Consider the following 16,398-nt stretch of genomic DNA (forward strand, 5'->3'; position numbering starts at 1 on the left):
TTTCATACAAAGAGAACTGTGCATTCAGCATGATATATGTATTCATAATTTGTAATTTGTTTTTTAATTGCAGTTTTGGTTTTAGTTAAAAAATGTTTTTAGTGTTTTCACTTCAAGTGGATTCTTCTCTCTTGTTTCAACATAATTACTGAATTTATTTGCGTGTTTAAGGATACCTTTTGTAGTTTTATGTGCTTTTATCACATTTTAACTTTTACATTTTTTTTTTTAATGCGGAACACAAATGACAGTAATTCAGAGGCACTTGTTACTGTTGACGCCACATGCCGAGGTTAACTGAATGGAAACTTAACTAACAAGCCCAGTTTAGCTGATGTTTGTTATCTGTACTGTCAGATAGTACTATGAGCTATTATATTTACAATGAGTCATCATTACTTGAATATTATGGTATGTAAATTTACAGTTTACAAGCTCATGTGTTTGTGATATGGTTTTCACTTATATTTTAATGCTGGATTCTCAATCTATTATTATATTCATATAGCACTGAAGACAGCTACATAATAGCTGAAATCAATCTGAAATGAACAGATCAAAAATTTATGACCGATGAGACCCTTCCTCCTGTCTTGGAAGGAAGATATTGCATTTGCTCAGTTCAGAATCTTTTTTTCAAAACACGTGTACATGCGAAAGTAGCGTACAGCTTAACAGTGTGGCAGTTAACTTCTGACGATGCCGACAAAGGTGGTCGATGAAAGGTCGAGTTTACAAACAGGTCTTACACGAGAGTAAATCCGAGAATCGTTGAAGGGCGCTTGTCTCTCGGAAGAAGCGCCCTCGTTGCCGCATCCTCTCAAACGCCCCACATTTCTGTCTGCGAAGCTCGCCTCCCATTACTGCCCGTCAGCTGCTCCGCAAGTTCCCGTTTACTGTCCCGCCGGGTTTGGCTACCGACCTGGAAGGAGTGTTGCCCCTCCGGCAGGTGGAGAGGCGGCTGCCCGCGCACCGCAGCGGCTCATCCCTCCGCCCTTCATCAGCCGCCACGGTGCCTCATAAAGCCGGCGCGAACACCCGCCTGCCCAGCCGTCTTCCGCCAACTTCTGACCTTCGCTCTGCTCTGCCAGTCCGCCAGCTTCCGCCCGTCGCTCTCTTTCACCGCGAATGCCTTCGAGCAGTTTCCCCTCGGCTGCGCGGAGTCCTCCGCCTCACACGGCACTTGTGACGGACATCTGCTACCTGCTGCATCTACATAAGTTCTCCGCCAGCCACTGTGACGTGTACACAGAGAGGTGAAATGCGTGTTTGGCTTACTGGTTTTCCCCACAATATTTAAAGAACAGCTACCAGTTGCTATTGTTGCAACAATAGGTACAATTTGGAGGACAATCATTTATCGATACGCATGCGACAGCATGCATTGCCAAACACGTTCCAAGCACCGCGCATAAAAACGGGATATTTCCGGGGATCATACCTCGGGTTCTGTTGGTTACAGAAACATAGGATCAAGTGGATGTGCCTCAGATCTCGATGTCCAACAACCTTGAAAACCTTCTTGATATCTCTATCCATTTGCGAGATACAGACATTCAAATGTATCCTACTTTTACACGTAAAATACTCTCGTAAATTTCGGTGTGAGGAGGAAACGTAGATTATAAAGAGACGTAGCCCGGGGAAATATGATGTAAAGTGTCTCCGTTATAGTCTCTTTCTGGGAATCACACGTTGTTGTTGTAATGAAGCACATGCAAAATTTTTGTGCCCGTAATATCCGCTCTTAGGTGTACAATTATATAGCTCTTCGCTACTTCAATTTCAAAAAAGTAAACTATCAAAATTTACCGACCCATAATGTGCTATTCATATGTGACATGGCCTGCTGTAGCAAAGAAGAGACCTGCCGGAAGTAAAGCTCCTATCGGAGCATGTAAAAGTCGAACATGCTCCCATTTATTAAAAGGAACTGACTAAGAAGTAGGGTACCAGCTGCCTCATTCTTCCTTCCTCAGCATCTATAAAAATTTCCCAAAAATATTGGCATGCGAACATACTGGTGCTTTTTTAAACATGCAACTAGCCTCCCATTCCATTAGCTCCCTTACTGTAACTCGCTCACACCCACTAGTTCGAGTTTTTTATGCTGAGGGAGAAGGAGACTCTGGCAGTGGGCAAGAGATGAAAAAATAGTAAATAGTGTAAGATAGCAGACAGTGGTTGTGGTATAGGAAGAGTGGAGGAGACTATGGAAGTGTGAGGAAAGAGAGGGACACAGTGGCGGTGTAACATAGTTGACAGTGACAGAACAGCGTTAGGAAAAGAGTGAAGGAGACATTGCCAGTGGGACAGGAATAAAGAGAAGGAGAAAATGGAAGACGGTGAGAAATAGTGATAATGAGAGGCAGAGTGTAAGCCAGTAAACGAGGTGGTGGTAAGTTTCTGTGGCATCAAACTGCTGAGGTCCTCGGTCCATGGGCTTAGACACAAATTAACTTACCCTAAGACAAGGAACACACACACACACACGTCTGAGAGAGGGCTCTAAGCTTCCAGGCCGAGCGATTCTAGGCGATTCAGTGTGGAACCGCGAGAGCGCAACGGTCGCAGGTTCGAATCCTGCCTCGGGCATGGATGTGTGTTGTCCTTTGGTTTAAGTAGTTCTAAGTTCTAGGGGACTGATGACCTCAGACGTTAAGTCCTATAGTACTCAGTGCCATTTGAACCATTCAAGCTTCCATGGGGAGAGCCGCGCGAACCGTGGCAAGGCCCCCTAGACCGCGGGACTAACCCCCGCGGGTGACAACGAGGAAGAGAGAGATAGTGACAGCAAGAAGAGACAGTGTTAGTAGGACAAAATGAAGAAGACTGTGGCCGTGCGGTTCTGGCGCTGCAGTCCGGAACCGCGGGACTGCTACGGTCGCAGGTTCGAATCCTGCCTCGGGCATGGGTGTGTGTGATGTCGTTAGGTTAGTTAGGTTTAAGTAGTTCTAAGTTCTAGGGGACTTATGACCTAAGATGTTGAGCCCCATAGTGCTCAGAGCCATTTGAACCATTTGAAGAAGACTGTGGCTGTGACGCAGGGGACAGCGACAGTTATAGAGACACATAGAGATAATGACAATAACTTGCGCTGAACGAGTGAATGAAATGGACAAATGGGAGTGGAAGGGCATTAGCGACTTACACCGAAGGGCTAGTGGGTGTTAACGAGTTAGAGTTAGGGGAGCTTGTGGGAGTGACAGGTGAACTGTATGTTAAAAAGATCATAAATATGTTCGCAAGCCAAAATTTTTGGGAAATTTTTAAAAGTGCTGCGGAAGGTAGAATGAGGCAGCTGATACCCAACTTTTCAACCACATCCTCTTAATAAACAGGACCATATTCACATTTTTCGTGCGCCGGTAGGAATATTTTTCCGCTGTAAATTTACAATGCCTGTATTCCCCTACACAATCGTTTTAAAAAATAGAATCAAATCTTTAACTAAACTGTAATGACATTAATAATTTATCTTGCAACAAATTGAAATTTATTAAATTGTATAAAATTTCTGATCTTAAAACAGTCTTTAAGAATATGCATAATGTAAACATTTGGAATTCACCTGTTTTAAATTTTGTTTAAAAGGCAGAAATGCAGTTTGCAAGTGTAAAGTAATATATAAAATTTAACAGCTCTTGATACAAAGAAGTCTTTGAAAGGACAAACAGGACAAACATAACATAGACACTTGAAGTTATAAGATGGTTTTTTGATCAGTCAATGGATTTTCATAACCTTGTACTCGTACACAACATCGATATTACATTAATATATTCCATATATGGTCAACTTTCTTTTAAGGCATGACGTGACTCCGCATATTGTACGGACATAACTAATATCTAATTCCAGCTGGTTTTTCTACCCTATTCTAGGAGACAAATGTCACCTAATGACCAGGAAGTAAATACTTATACAGCTGATACCACAGCGTCAGTAAGAGATTGCTTAACAGCCAACGTCGTTAGTGAGAAAGAAAGAAAATTCACACGCCAAACAAACTCTGGTGGTGATTCCAGTGGTCCGCTGCGGCATAACATCCGTTGGCAACACGACAGGTGACGTCGGACTGCACGACGTTGACGAGCAGCCGTGCGACGTATAGCAGCTATTCGTGCACTCGAGTAAAGAGCCATCAGGACTGCAATGGGTCACACCGACCTCTGCACGCGGGAAAGCGCCGTCGCCCGCTGGTCGGCCGTCTTACACAAGACGTCACACGACCGATAGATTAGCAACAAGAGGGCGCGGACGAGAGCATAGGGCGACTGTAGCAGTTACCGCGTCGGTTTATACGGTGTGTCCCTCCTAGCGACGTCGGCACATGTGCTATGCATTCGAATCTTGAGCGTTAGCGTGCATAGTTTCTTGTGTTATAGCGCGGAAAAAGTACGTTGGAGAGTCTTCCGAACGCGCAGAGCAATATATAGCGTGTCAGATATTCTAAACGTGCGGATGAATGTCGACCAATGGAAGAACGCCACTTCGTCACACGAAGCCATTTTTCCTTAGTGCACATCTACATCTACGTGATTGCTATTCACAAAAAAGTGCCTGGCAGAGGGTTCAATGAACATCTTCAAGCTGTCTCTCTACCGTTCCACTGTCGAACGGCACGCGGGAAAAACGAGCACTTAAATTTTGTGTGCAAGCCCTGATTTCTCTTATTTTATCGTCATTATCATTTTACCTGTGTAGGCAGGTGCCAACAGAGTCGCGAGACGAAATGTTGGCTTTCAGCTGAAGCCCATATGTATACAGCATATGCCGTTCATATTGAGGACCTCTCGAAAACTCGTCGTTGAATATTATAAACAGCATAGTATGAAAGTATGCCGTTTCAAGGCAACGGCACACTATCATGAGGGATGGAGCAGGTGAGCTACTGGATTCGCATTCGGGAGAACGACCGACTATCCTCATTTAGGTTTTCCGTGCCTTCCGTAAATCGCTTATAACAAATGCCAGAATGGTTCCTTCGAAGGGGTATGGCCGCTTTCCTTCTCTATCCTTCCCTAATAACAGTTTGTTCTCCGTCTCTAATCACCTCTCGATGTCGACAGGACGTTAGACAGTAATCCCCTCCTCCTCCAAACGCAGATTGAAATTCCATCAAAACGCAGTGTTCTTGGTACATTTTTAATGATCTAATGTAAGTTAAAAACGTATCTACTATTAAAACTTTCGATATTATTGTAAAACACGAAGTATTGTCGTAGCACATTGTAGGCCGGCGTAGCATAACGGGTAGAGACGCGGAATTGTAAGGTAACAAGTAATGGGTTGCTGGTCTGCGGCTCAGTACACCCAAATACGAGGGTTGGAACTTAAATAGTGGCAACTATATATTCACGACCGATACAAAGGAGTTACATTTTGCACCTGTTGCTGTCCTTCAGAGTAGTCACCAGCGTGCTGTAGAACCCGTTGCTAGCGATGTGGGAGGCGTAGTATACCGCAAGCAGAGCCTGTTCTGTTGATGGTGCGAATGGAAGCGTCTGCTGCCTGTCGAATCTCTGGAACAGTTCTGAAGCGAATGCCACGAAGTGGTTCCTTCATCTTCGGAATCAAATCAAAGTCACAAGGACTTAAGTCCAGGGAGTATGGTGGATGGTACAGTACTTCCCAGTCCCATCGACCGAATACAGCAGCTTCAACTTGCGCTGTATGCGGCCGCGCATCGTCGTGCAACGTGATGGGTGGGTTGCGCGGATAGTGTCGCCGCTTCGTTCGCAAAGAACAGTAACACTGTGCACTGACGGTCTGCTGTGGAGGAACGTAATGCGTCAGGATAACACCATCACAGTCGTACACGAGAATCACCATAACATTAGACCGCTCCATTCGCACCATCAACAGAACAGGCTCTGCTAACTGTATATCACGGCTTCCACATCGCTAGCAACGGGTTCTACACAACGGTGGTGACTACTTTTAAGGACGGTAACAGGTGCAAACAAGTAACTCTTTTGTATCGGTTGTGACTAAATAGTTTTCCGTTATTTAGGTTCCAACCCTAGTTCTTTTTTGCTAACCTTCGCGTTTTCTAGTAGGTTCTGATGTTTCCTTATTAGTTTAACAGGAGTATATACTATAATATTCGACGTTATTTAAATGCAATAAGTTCGTTCGACTATCTATGAGACAGCTTACACTACCTGCAATGAGTTTTTTGCTGCTTCTTGTTTTAGATTTCGTACGAAGGTTGGAACAATAATAGTGGCAATTATTTAGTTGCAGCTCGTACAAAACAGATACGTGTTTCAAAGTTCTACTGACCTTCAAAGTAGTCACCATCATTGTGTATAACCCGTTGCCTGCGATGTTGTTATCATGGAATACTCCTAGCAGTGCCAGTTGTGTTGACAGTTCGAGCGGCGGGGTCTATTGCCCGACGAATTTGTAGCAGTTCTGAAACGAATGCTTTGAACTGTTTCCTTCAATCTAAAAATCGAGTTGAACTCACGAGGGCTTAAGTCAAGTGAGTGCGCTAGGTGTTATAGCACTTAGCAGCCCCATCAGTCAAAAAGTCAGTAACAGTTTGCACTGTACGTGCTTGAGCATTGTCTTGCAAAATGATGGACAGGTCCTGCAGAAAGTGTCATCATTTCTGTCTCTAAGCTGGTCGTAGGTTGTGTTCCAAAAATGAACAGCATAAAGACAGAAGTGATGACACTTTCTGCAGGAACTAATCATCATTTTGCAGGACAATGCTCAAGCACGTACAGTACAAGCTGTTACTGATTTGTTTGACTGATGGGTCTGCTAAGTGCTATACCACCTACTGCACTCCGCTGACTTAAGCCCTCGTAAGTTCAACTCGATTTCTAAACTGAAGGAAACACCTCAAGACATTCGCTTTACTGCTAAAATCAGTCAGCCATGTGACACCAGTACGTAATACTATCGTATATATTTATTTTCCCTCCTAGTATTTCTGTCCGTATTATTATTACTGTTACGTGTTACATTGCATAAATTCTTTATCTGCTTTTTAACATAGAATAAATGACCCCCCTGAAGAACGAGAAACTTTGCTGAAAGATGTTTGGGTACTAAACAAGGAAAATGTGTTTGCTCAAGGCAGAACCACATTTCCTTACAGAATACGTAATTAAGAAGTGTATGTTAACACCTGTTTCCTTCTCCCATAACAATGGGTGTAACTGACGTAGTACGAATTAACATACAAAGTCGAAACTGTTTTGAAAAAAATATTCCTTGTAAACAGTACTTCACGCTCATCATACACTGAAGCGCCAAAGAAACAGGTATAGGCGTGCGTATTTAGAAAACAGAGATACTGTTTAAAAAACTGCAGCCAAATAGCCACATACAGTTACTTTGCTTAACATTTTACATTTTTGGATATTCATTTATAGATTTCAATGTTTTAGTGCACAGTTCTGCGTGGTATCGTTTACAGGCTTCGTTACACAGTCCACACATACATGTTGTGGTTGGGTCGTGATAGTTTTTATTTTTGCAAATTAGATTCTGAAAGCCGTGAATAGATAATCTAGTGACGACATGTCGCAGTTCGAAATTTGGCTCAGTCCATGAGCGGTTCGTCATTGCTTCGGTGCCATAGAACTCAGCCTATACTTTTTCTCGTTTATCCTCCGTGTTCTTTACGTAATTTCTAGAAGCCTTGGTGTATGGCGTCGTATATCGAAGTTTGAGGTCTTCAGCTAGGAATGTCTATATCGCTAGCGGGTACGCTAGTCTAGATCTTGCGGTCTTTGAGAGGCCTAAGTTGATTTTACCTTTCTAGTGTTTCTAGATTTTTTTCTGTCAGGTGGTCCCCTAGGCAAGGATTAGCAAGATTTTTGCACTGAATAATTTAATGGCCGTTTCTAGATTGAGTAGGCGGACGTTTTTTATGTCCTGTTTTGCTATTATTGCTTGGGGTGCACGTTCTGTTGTCTGCATTGTGAAGCATTTGGCTGTTGGTTGCAATATCACTGCTAGATATTTAAAGTCTGATGAGATTTGGATTTTTTATCCTCTGATGTTGATTTCCCCATTCTTGAGTGTTTTGCCTCTTTTCTGAAAAATCAGCATTTCGGTCTTCGTTGTGTTTATGTGTAGTTTGTGTTCACTGCACCACTCATCTATTTTCTCAATGATTTTCTGCAGCTTCTGTATATCTGTTGATCTTGTGGGTATGTCGTCAGCGTATGCATATATGTATACATCATCTTCATTTTCTCCAATTCGCAGTACTTCTTCAGTGGCAAGAGTGTAAAGCAAAGGGCTCATTGGGTCACCCTGTAAGACTCCCATTGCAAAACGAGGTTCGAAAAACAGTGGTTGTCTGATATTGTGATTAAGTTGTATTCGAGGATTGGTTAGAAAACAGAGATATGAAAACAGACAGAATACGGCACTGCGGTCGGCAACGCATATACTTATATATGTGTCTGGCGCAGTTATTAGAGCGGTTACTGCTGCTACAATGGCAGGTTGTCAAGATTTAACTGAGTATGAACGTGGTGTTATAGCCGGTGCACGGGCGATGGGACACAGATTCTCCGAGGTAGCGATGAAATGGGGATTTTCCCGTACGACCATTTCACGTGTGTACCGTGAATATCAGAAATCCGGTAAAATATCAAACCTCACCGGGAAAAGATCCTGCAAGAATGGAACGAACGATGACTGAAGAGAATCGTTCAACGTGACAGAACTGCAACCCTTCCTCAAACTGCTGCAGATTTCAATGCTGGACCATCAACAAGTATCAGCGTGCGAACAATTCAATGAAACGTCATCCAATTGGGTTTCGGAGCTGAACGTATTCGTGTACCCTTGATGACTACACGGCATAAAGCTTTACGCCTCGGTTGGGCCCGTCAACACCGACATTGGACTGTTAATGACTGAAATTATGTTGCCTGCTCGGACGAGTCTCGTTATTTTATCGAGCGGATGGACGTGTACGGGTATGTAGACAATTTCTTGAATCCATGGACCCTGCATGTCAGCAGGGGACTGTTCAAGGTGGTGGAGGCTGCGTAATGGTGTGGGGCGGATGCAGCTGGAATGATATGGGACCCCTGATACATCTAGATACGTGACACGTACGTAAGTATCGTGTCTGATCACCTATATCCATACATGTCATTATGTATTCCGACGGACTTGGGCAATTCACATAGAACAATGCGACACCCCACACGTCCAGAACGGCTACAGAGTGGATCCAAGAACTCTCTTCTGAGTTTTAACACTTCCGCTGGCCACCAAACTCTCAGACATTAAAATTATTGCTTATATTTAGGATGCCTTGCAAGGTGCGGTTCACCCCCACCCCTTTCCTCCCTCGTATTCTTACGGATTTATGGACAGCCCTGCAGGATTCATGGTGTCAGTTCCCTCCGGGATTACTTCAGACATTAGTCGAGTCCCTGCCACATCGTGTTGCGGTGCTTCTGCGTGCTCGTGGGGGCCCTAAACGATATTAGGCAGGTGTACCAGTTTCTTCGGCTCTTCAGAGTATATTTAAAAAAGACTTCTTTGGCCACCAAAGAGCTGCCTCATTTACAATTCCTTACAACTGTTTATCATTAAGATCTTCGTCTCGTCGAAGTAACACAGATTAAAAATGTGTGCCACACCAAGCCTCGAACCCGTAACCATTAGAGTCTCAGTCGGACACACAGCTTTAAGCTGACAGAAAGTTTCAAGTCAACGCGCACTCCGCTGCAGAGCAAAAATTAATTTTCAGTACAAATTTCACTTAAAAGCAAAATTCTCTGAAGTCAGTTACAAGACCAGAAGGTCAGATTTCATGATATTCATTACGGTGGATGAGCTGAAATATCCTACATCCTCAGCCTAATGTGAAAAGGACGTTCCGCTCAGTCATGGAACTTTACTTTTAAGCAACATTGTGCCGACCATTAGACGAGGATGACAGGACTGCCGAGTTGCCATGTCATCGGCAAGCGGCAGACAGTCTGTGATTGTGACTGCATGCAGAAAGTGATACCTACCTCTCACATGCTAAGAAAACAATGAAATGTCTACCTTGTGTCGTATGTATGAGGGCGTGCTGAAAAGTAATGCCTCCGTATTTTTTATGTGAAAGATCTGCAAGCTTATTAAATAATACGAACGTTATTAACATTCTATTTCTTTGTCTTCAGGGTTAGCGGCAAAGGTAGGCCTTTGCCGCTACAGGGCTCCGAATTGTAGTGCGCAACATGGCGGTGTGCAACGTAACTATGGCGGAGCATGAGAAACGGTGTGCTGATCGAATTTAGAATTCTAAGATTTCGTCTACACATGTAGCACCCTCTCTTTCAGCATGAAAATGCCAGTCTGCACACGAGCGCTGCGACTCTGCAACAGTCCGAAGCCTTGGATTCACTGACATCGATCATACTCCGTACAGTCCAGACTAGGCCCTATTCGGTTTTCATCTGTTTTCAGAACTTAAAGACGACCTTTCAGGACTACAGTTTGACAGTGATGAAGCAGTGCAAGCAGAGGTGAGATTGTGGCTCCGTCAACGAACTTAAATATTCTACGGTAACGTTTGGAGCAATGTGTTTGCTGCCAGGGTGCCTATGTTGAGAAATAAATATGTAGACATGAAGAATAAAGATGTTGAATGTTAATAACGTTTGTTTTATTTAAACTAAGTGTTCTCACATAAAACAAAATTCGATGCATTACTTTTCGGCACGACCTCGTAATTGTTTCACTTCTATGCAACATTTTCTTGGGTAACACCCGATGACAGTGAAACTTACTTGAGGTCTACGTTAATCTCTACTTATGGAAATCTGCATGATCACCTAAAGATATTCTGCCCCGTCCATATTTAGATTCCTAGAGAAAGAGCCCGTTGTCGCGAAGTACAAGAAAGATAGTTATTTATTAAAGAACCCCAATTAATTCATCATAAATTTATTAACCAAAGTTGTAAATGAGAATTCCCTGCCGGAAGACCTAAGCAAGATTTCGTACGTCTGATGAAAACTGCTTAATGCCCCCATTTGTATGTGGGAGCGCGTGGCTGTATAGAAATAGGTCTTTCTTCTTTAATAACTTTTGCAGCAAAAAGAAAAAAAAATCTTCGTTGACAAGTGCGGTTGCCTTGGTCGACCTCTGACCTTCTCATGTTACGTCTGTTTCCGGCATCTCATTTGCACAGCTACCTCGGTCAAGTACGCAGCTGCTTTAGCGGAATGAGGTCGAGAGCAAAACCTTTGGGCCTGCGCAGGATTTAAGCGATGACCCTCTAGTTCGCAATTAATGATCCAGTTTGAACAGTTCTCTTCTTCACGGTATGATCCAATGGCAAATGCTGCACTGGACAATAGTTTCTTAGCTGATATTAGAGCTATTCTGCACATACCATAGCTGCCATATTTATCTGTGATCTTGCAGGAACTCACGAGATAAAATGTGGGATGGGTTCGACAATCATATGAATTTGTACAAGGAAACTGTGGATGGAATTACAGTGTGAATTTTGTATTATAAATGCAGGACACTAATTGTACAGCCTGCATCTTACGACCCTGAATCATATCAATTGAGTTTGGGGTATTCTAGGTGGTCCTTGATTCCAGTATCATTCGAAGTGTTACCACAGTAAGACAGTGGACATACATTTCAAAAGACAGTAGTCGTCTAATCCCTTTTCCATCCAACCAAATTTTTTTCATAAGTTTCCTAAACACTGTAAACGTATAAACGAGACTTTTCAGGCGACATCGCAAAAAAAACTTCAGACCGTAAGGCACATCTGTAAATCACTCATAACTACGACAGTCAACAAGTTACTGAATTTTCCTGCAACTTTCTCATAAAATAGTGGAAAAGGCCACTATCTGAGCGAACGTCCTTTACCTGTAACACACTCACTTATTGAAATTTAGTAGGAGAATAATAGCAACATGCAAAAAGATGGAAACTGCATAGAAACTTAGCCAAAATATCTGCAAGCACACAAAACTATGACATTACAAAGCAGTAGTTAAACCAACATGCCTCTGTGCATCTGGAACATCAACTTTGAACTTGAAGACAAGGAGGAAAAGGAATGCAAAATCATAAGAAAAATTTTGGGCTCAAAACTTGTAGACGATCAATAGCGCCTTGGAGGCAAACAGGAAAAATATCTAATATCTATAGTGACATTCCCCCCTCATGAACCATGGACCTTGCCGTTGGTGGGGAGGCTGGCGTGCCTCGGCGATACAGTAGGTACAACCACAACGAAGGGGTATCTGTTGAGAGGCCAGACAAACATGTGGATTCTGAAGAGGGGCAGCAGCCTTTTCAGTAGTTGCAAGGGCAACAGCCTGGATGATAGACTGGTCTGGCCTTGTAACAAAAACCAAAACGGCCTTGCTGTGCTGGTACTGCGAACGGCTAAAAGCAAGGGGTAACTACGGCCGTAATTTTTCCCGAGGGCATGCAGCTTTACTGTACGATTAAATGATGATGGCGTCCTCTTGGGTAAAATATTCCGGAGGTAAAATAGTCCCCCATTCGGATCTCCGGGCAGGGACTACCCAAGAGGATGTCGTTGTCAGGAGAAAGAAAACTGGCGTTCTACGGATCGGAGCGTGAAATGTCAGATCCCTTAATCGGACAGGTAGGTTAGAAAATTTAAAAAGGGAAATGGATAGATTAAAGTTAGATATAGTGGGAATAAGTGAATTTCGGTGGCAGGAGGAACTAGACTTCTGGTCAGGTGACAACAGGGTTATAAACACAAAATCAAATAGGGGTAATGCAGGAGTAGGTTTAGTAATGAATAGGAAAATAGGAATGCGGGTAAGCTACTACAAACAGCATAGTGAATGTATTATTGTGGCCAAGATAGATACGAAGCCAATACCTACTACAGTAGTACAAGCTTATATGACAACTAGCTCTGCAATGACGAAGAAAGTGAAGAAATGTATGATGAAATAAAAGAAATTATTCAGATAGTGGAGGGAGATGAAAATTTAATAGTCATGGGTGACTGGAATTCGAGTGTAGAAAAAGGGAGAGAAGGAAACGTAGTAGGTGGGTATGGATTGGGGCTAAGAAATGAAAGAGGAAGCCGCCTGGTAGAATTTTGCACAGAACACAACTGAAACATAGCTATCACTTGGTTTAAGAATCATGAAAGAAGGTTGTATACATGGAAGAACCCTGGAGATACTAAAAGGTATCAGATAGATTATATAATAGTAAGACAGAAATTTAGGAACCATGTTTTAAATTGTAAGACATTTCCAGGGGCAGATGTGGACTCTGACCACAATCTATTGGTTATGACCTGTAGATTAAAACTGAAGAAACTGCAAAAAGGTGGAAATTTAAGGAGATGGGACCTGGATAAACTGAAAGAACCAGAGGTTGTACAGAGTTTCAGGGAGAGCATAAGGGAACAATTGACAGGAATGTGGGAAAGAAATACAGTAGAAGACGAATGGGTAGGTTTGAGGGATGAAGTAGTGAAGGCAGCAGAGAATCAAGTAGGTAAAAAGACGAGGGCTAGTAGAAATCGTTGGGTAACAGAAGAAATATTGAATTTAATTGATGAAAGGAGAAAATATAAAAATGCAATAAATGAAGCAGGCAAAAAGGAATACAAACGTCTCAAGAATGAGATCGACAGAAAGTGCAAAATGGCTAAGCAGGGATGGCTAGAGGACAAATGTAAGGATGTAGAGGCTTATCTCACTAGGGGTAAGATAGATACTGCCTACAGGAAAATTAAAGAGATCTTTGGAAAAAAGAGAACCACTTGTATTGAAACGTCCCCTTAGATAAAATTTATACAAGACTGGTCTATGTGAAACGTCCTCTTTGAACAATTATACACGACTGTGCTTAAACTAAAACACAATATTTTTGGCGCAACGCAATCTGACTTTCAAGAATCCCTACGAAAGAATGGCCCTGACTAACATTAACCTATACGTTTCACAAATCACTTACCTCACAAACATCTTCGCTACTCAAGCTACTGCAATACAGCGAGCGCTACTACTGCCAGCAAAATAAAAGATTCAAACTACTGAAGGCACTAACTACTGATAGGCATAGTTAGCAAATGAAAGATTTTGACAGAGAACAAACAATGTATTTACCTCACTAGTCATGATATATATATCAGTTAATGACACCAATTCTTACAAACTTCAAAACTCCACCACTGCTGGCGGCTCACCTTCAACTGCGCAACGCTACGCGCTGTTAGCATCCAGCTGCCGCTGCCCAGCACTACAATGGCAGACAACAATGCAAACTAAACACAGACTGCGCACAGCACAGCCAGTGATTTTTCATACCGAGCGCTAAGCGGCGTTACCAATAAGAAAACCTAAACAGCCTACTTACAGTATGAGTATCAAGACCTCAGATGGAAACCCAGTTCTAAGCGCAGAAAGGTGGAACGAGTATATAGAGGGTTTATACAAGGGCGAGGTACTTGAAGACAATATTATGGAAATGGAAGAGGATGTAGATGAAGATGAAGATGAAATGGGAGATACGATACTGCGTGAAGAGTTTGACAGAGCACTGAAAGACCTGAGTCGAAACAAGGCCCCCGGAGTAGATAACATTCCATTGGAACTACTGACGGCCTTGGGAGAGCCAGTCCTGACAAAACTCTACCATCTGGTGAGCAAGATGTATGAGACAGGCGAAATACCCTCAGACTTCAAGAAGAATATAATAATTCCAATCCCAAAGAAAGCAGGTGTTGACAGATGTGAAAATTACCGAACTATCAGTTTAATAAGCCACAGCTGCAAAATACTAACACGAATTCTTTACAGACGAATGGAAAAAAGAGTAGAAGCCGACCTCGGAGAAGATCAGTTTGGATTCCGTAGAAACACATGAGGCAATACTGACCCTACGACTTATCTTAGAAGAAAGATTAAAGAAAGGCAAACCTACGTTTCTAGCATTTGTAGACTTAGAGAAAGCTTTTGACAATGTTGACTGGAATACTCTCTTTCAAATTCTAAAGATGGCAGGGGTAAAATACAGTGAGCGAAAGGCTATTTACAATTTGTACAGAAACCAGATGGGAGTTATAAGAGTCTAGCGACATGAAAGGGAAGCAGTGAGTGGGAAGGGAGTAAGACAGGGTTGTAGCCTCTCCCCGATGTTATTTAATCTGTATATTTAGGAAGCAGTAAAGGAAACAAAAGAAAAATTCGGAGTAGGTATTAAAATCCATGGAGCAGAAATAAAAACAACAGTTCTACTATTTGTTTTGTAAGGCCAAAAGAGACACGACGAAACTGCCTGCGACATCAAAGATGATATGAAATTAGCAAAAATTACACCATAATATATGCAAAACTGCGAAATCTTCAGGCCCAAAATTCGTAAATGGCAAATTGACCAAGTAGACTGTAACACAATGGTCTGAAGAGAGAAAGGAAGCCCTCAGGAAAACAAGATGGGTGAATACCGAGCAGGTTTTAGATCGTGAAGATACCGTTCTGAACAGATGCTCAATTTCAAGGCAGTCCTTAGATACTAAGCAATTAGAAGCATAGAGAGATCATCTCCGCCTTCGTAGAGTTCAGAACGGCATAGGACTCTACAGATAGACCATCGCTGATCCAAGAATTGGGAGGCAGGAGCCTCGACGAGAAGACAATGAACACCATCAAACAGACACTAACAAACACTAAATCGAAAATTAAATTCATGGGAGGTTTATCAGAGTTTTTCGAGATTAGAACTGAGATAAGGCGACAGATTTCGCCACTGTTATTCAATATACCATTATACAAAGCTACAGCGAATGAGAAAAGGACTGAAGATACAGGCACTATGTAAATCAGTCCGGCTAGGAAGGAAAATCGAAGTACTAGATACTGACTGACTGGCACTCGCTGATGATGCAATACTCATAAATAATGCAGAAACTGCAGTTAAGTAAAACGAGGTTCGGAAACAGAAGTCTGAAAAGATCAGATTACAGATCTCGCCGCAAGAAAGCAGAGTACTTGTCATTAATATCATGACAACATGTGGTGAGATCAAAAGAGTTCAGAAATACAAGTATCTTGGAAAGAAGACACAGGCTAATGGGATCGAGAAAGAAGCTAGCGAACAGAGAAATTAAAAAGATGACTAGAGCATTCTGGGAAACTCTAAACACCTGTAAATAAATCATGCCTATCACGCAATACAAAAGTGAGATTTTAAACACTCTCATCAATCCAGAAAACTTACACGCACCGGAAACGTTGATTAGGGATCGCAACTGTGCACTAGAAAATATGAAGAAACTAGAAACAAGAATCTTCAGAAAAATCATGCGTCTCAGTAAGCCAGAAAGATACAGATTGCGGATTAGATAAGAGGCCGAACAGATATCTATCGTTGTACACGACATGAAAA

The sequence above is a fragment of the Schistocerca gregaria genome, chromosome 3, assembly GCF_023897955.1.
Source record: "Schistocerca gregaria isolate iqSchGreg1 chromosome 3, iqSchGreg1.2, whole genome shotgun sequence".
Classification (NCBI taxonomy): Eukaryota; Metazoa; Arthropoda; class Insecta; order Orthoptera; family Acrididae; genus Schistocerca; species Schistocerca gregaria.